The sequence below is a fragment of the Elephantulus edwardii genome, unplaced genomic scaffold (genome assembly GCF_000299155.1).
Source record: "Elephantulus edwardii isolate Elephantulus edwardi_28Jun2011 unplaced genomic scaffold, EleEdw1.0 scaffold00036, whole genome shotgun sequence".
In the NCBI taxonomy this organism is placed as follows: domain Eukaryota; kingdom Metazoa; phylum Chordata; class Mammalia; order Macroscelidea; family Macroscelididae; genus Elephantulus; species Elephantulus edwardii.
The window spans coordinates 19,467,412-19,471,970 of NW_006399786.1; the positions used below are offsets into that span (position 1 = coordinate 19,467,412).

General features: G+C 35.4%; 1 pseudogene; it reads left to right on the forward strand.

The window, feature by feature from the left end:
- Positions 1 to 3,848: 3,848 nt before the first annotated feature.
- LOC102856003 overlaps positions 3,849 to 4,559 on the forward strand; it is a 15,474-nt pseudogene continuing 14,763 nt past the window's right edge.

A 4,559-nucleotide genomic window follows, 5' to 3' on the forward strand; every position in this document is an offset into this window, starting at 1 on the left:
TTACTGGCTCTTGATCATATGCTTCCTCAGGGAGTAAATGAACACTGACCAATTCTTTCTGGTGCAATGATTCATCTTCTTTTGATGTTTCACTTCATCTTCTTTTGATGTTTCTTACATCACTCAACACTTGGTCCATAGAATTCTTCATTGTTGCAACTCAAGACTTAAATTTTTTTTTTCAGTTATTTAAGGTTAAAAATGGTTCTTCTCTGAGTGTGTTCTTCTCTTTCCACTTCCCCATCCACATTTAACTCCAGATCTTTTCACACTTCATTATAATACTTTGCCCTTTCAAAGAAGTGTCCTTGATAACTTCTGTTCTGTTCTCTTGTGACCTCATTTCTTCTATTGCCTTCAAACTTCTCTATACTCTATAGAAAACTTCACATTTTCTTCTAACATCCATTTAGAATTTTTAATTTCTTTCCTGTCTTCTTAATGACCTCTTAATTTCTTACTACAAGATTTTTATGTCATCCCACAGTGTTCACTGTATCAAGTATATCTTCTGAGTAGGACACATTCGAGGTTGTGCTTTAGCTCTTATGGACTTGTTTTAATTTTCCTCAGCTTCAACGTGAACATGTATGGAAGCAATTGATGTTCTCTTCCAAAGTCTACCTTCTGTCTGACAGCAATAAGCTTCTCTATCATCTCATTTCACAATTTGATTGCTGTGTATTCCATCTGTCAGGAAATGTATGCCTAGTTTCTATTTATATTTGTAAATTATGCACATATTTCTATGTATATAAAAATATTACACACACATACACAAAATACTCTTTAACATCTTTTCTAAAAGTAAGGCTATATTTCCCAACTATTGATTATTCTTCCTTTTTTTTTCATTTTCACATTCCAATCACTAGTAATCATAAGTAATGCTTGACTGCATGTTTGATCCATTTGAGACTGTACGAAGTTAGGAGAAATCATTATTTCCTCATCTTTAGCTTTAAGGGCATTGCTCTACTTCAAACAATAGTTGTACTAACACCTCTTCTCTGTATGCATAAGCATATCACTCTTTCACTGACAGTACTCTACTTCAAGGCAAATCTTGCAATGTTCTTTTGGATCATGAATGTGACACAATTCCACTTCAATTTCTCTTCCCCAGAATGTGGTTGTTGTGTACTGTCAAGTCAGAACTGACCCACAGCTGACCCTTCAGTGGGTTTTTAGAGGCAATTAATCCCACAGGAGGAGATTGGCCATCTTTCTTCCATAGAGCAGCTGATGGCCTCAAATTGTTATTTTACTTACATGTCCTATTATTTTTAATGGTTGCATTGTTTACCATAGTATGGAAGAATCATAATTTATTTAATCATTCACTTTAAGGTTGTCCTTGACTCTTTGACATTATAACCAGTGCTGGAATGATTAGTATATTTAAATAGTAGATTTATGTACACATGGAAATATTTTGGTGAAAAATTTTAGTAATGGGTTGTTGGGTCAAGAGAATATAAGGATGTTGTACATGTTGTTGTTGTTATGTGCTGTCAAGTCGCTTGTGACTCATAGTGACCCTATGTACAACAGCCCTAAACTCTGCTCTGTCCTGTGCCAATCACAGTCTCTGATACACCTATCTTTATTACCCCAGTCAGTGAATCAGTCCACCTCATAGAGGGCCTTCCCCTCCTGTGCTGTCCCTCCACCCGACCAAGCATGATGTCCCTCTCCAAGGATCGGTCCTTTTATATATATATATGACAAAAATAGCCAATAGTAAATAAGACAAAATTTATTAAATGATAATTTATATAGAAATAAGTGATTCTCATATCTAATCAATATGAGAAGTTACTCAACCTTACAAGAAACTAAGAAAATGTAATTACAGAAACAACTTGATAGATCTAGTTTTTCATTCATCATATTCAGATAATTAAGTGTTGTCAAAGTCTTAGCGTAACAGATAACTTTATGTGATATTGGCAAGAGTATTGCTAGAAAGAAATTCTGTGCCAGGTCATACAGAATTATCTAGCACATTTTGAATGTTTATAGGATACAACTGTGAGGCACTCTTTTCCTGGTTTAAACTGTGTAGTGCTGTAGTACTCCTTTGTTCTGTTTAGTCATCTGCTTTTTGGTCTTTGTATATTTTTAACATGAGTACATGGAATACCTATTTTTTTCAGTGTTTATTACTATCCATAATATTTTATAATCTTGTACGTCCATTTATTTTCGGGTAATACAATTGTATATGTGTGTAATTTTGTATTTTATTATGTGTGTTGTATAATATTCCATTGTGTTGTATCTATTTTTTGTCAGTGGGTGGACATTCAGGTTGTTTTCATCTCTTTGTTATTGTAAATAACATTATAATTAGCATGAATGTGCATATATATGCTTATATCGCAGTTCTTTATTTCTGTAGAAAATACTCGTTGTAGTGAAATTGTTAAATCAAATGGTATTCATGTTTCCAATTTTTTAATGAAATACAAAACTATTTTCAATAGTTTTAGTGGTTGCACTAAAGGGAAGGTAAAATTTAGAAATACAGCCACAGACTGATGTTTTTTTCTATTTAAACAGACAATTATTTTGAAACATTGTCTCTTTAAACATTTAACATAAAATAACAAGTGAAAATAATAGAAATTAGAAAAAAAGCAAAGTAGAGGTAGAATTAAATTACAGGAATTATCCAGAATAATTTTAGTACTACCTCTGGTGGACCTAAAGGAAGCACCTCACTGGTGATTTGAAATCACCAGCTGCTCACCAGGAGGAATACAGACAGTCACCTCCTATGTGATTTACAGCTTTGGGAACCCATTGGAGCATCAGCTGTAAGTCAGTGCTGACTTGAGAGCAATGCATTTCATTTGTTTAAGCATGGAATAAACTATTAGGTAAGTTTCAGATAAGTTTTGGTTCACTATAATGACAATCTTTGTTAAATTCATAATTGTAAAATAAAAGTGAAGACCGATTTTTAAGAACGTGAATTTCCCTTTACTGTAAATGTTCAAGTACAAGAAAGGGTGATCATGTGATGAGGAATATTGAAAAGAGATGCAGAGTGGATAAATTATTTTTAAGATCTTTCTCACTCTGTTTGCATTCTTTCATATAATTTAGACTGTTATAAAGTGCGGTAAATGGTGCCACAAAACTATTTTAGTTCAGGAAAACCCCCCACTGTAATAAACTCCATAGGAAATCTAGTATGCTTTATTAAAATATAATTGTGTTAAAATTAATGGTTTGCTTAAAACCACATTCCTAATCTGCAGGAGTTGCAGAATAAACAGAGATGAGACCAATTTTCTCTATAGTGAATTAATAAGTCGAAAGAAATAAGAAAAAATTAAAAAATAAAAAGACATCATAAACACTTTCCTTCCCCTAGTTCTTTACTAGATAGCTTTGAATTTCCAGTTAGTGGTTTGAGGCATTTATGGAGTCTGAAAGCAAAAATGGTGGTTGAAATTATGACAAGTAAGATACTTAACTATAGTTCCAGTAAGAATGACCCAAAGTTTGTGTCACAGTAGGTCTTGCTAAAAATTTGCCTTCCCTACGTCATAGTCTTGAATCTGATGCAGCTGCCCTGTGACCAGGCAGCTGGCCTACATAATCAACAGTTGTGTGTACCCTTTCTTCCCTGTGGGGAATGTTGGCCTATCGAAAAAGGATTCCATTAAGTTGAGCAGATGCAGCAGCAGAATTTGGGAACATCTACTCCAAGATAGAAGACACAGAGAAAGTAGCACGTATCCTTGAAGCCAGAGTTTCCTGGGCCAGAGGTATCTTGCTGAAAAATTGAAAAATTGCCTGGATTGGGTGCGTGAAGAGCCTGACGCTGCCAGACCATGAAGTTCAACACTTTCATTACCTCAGACCACAGCAAGAACTGCAAATACCACATCAATGCCCCCTCACATGTGCACACGAAAATCATGTCCTCCGCTCTGTCCAAGGACCTGCGGCAGAAGTACAATGTGCGCTCCATGCCCTTCCACAAGGACGACGAGGTCCAGGTGGTGCGAGGACATTACTGAGGTCAGCAAACTGGCAAGGTGGTCCAGGTGTACAGAAAGAAGCATGTCGTCTACATCGAAAGAGTGCAGCGTGAGAAGGCTAGTGGTAAGACTGTGCAAGTGGGCATTCACCCACTCAAGGTGGTTATCAGCAGCCTGAAATTGGATAAAGGTCGGAAAAAAACCTCTTGAATGTAAAGCCAAATATCGGCAAGTCGGAAAAGAGAAAGGCAAATACAAGGAAGACCTGATTGAGAAAATGCAGGAATAAATGCAGCCTGATGAGCAACCGCAGTTTAACTAGATATCTGAGTATGCATTCTTATAACATTCTAAAATGACCCTCTCCTTCAGAAGTGACTATAAGTCCGCCTTTGCAATTTTGATAGCTATTTTTAAGAATAAAAATTGGAAATGTTTTCTCAATTGCAAAAAAAAAAAAAAAGTTGCCTGGAAGAATTAAATCACACAATAAACCAACTTGACCTCATAGATATCTATAGACTAATGCACCCCAAAAAAGCGCAGTATACCTTTTTCTCC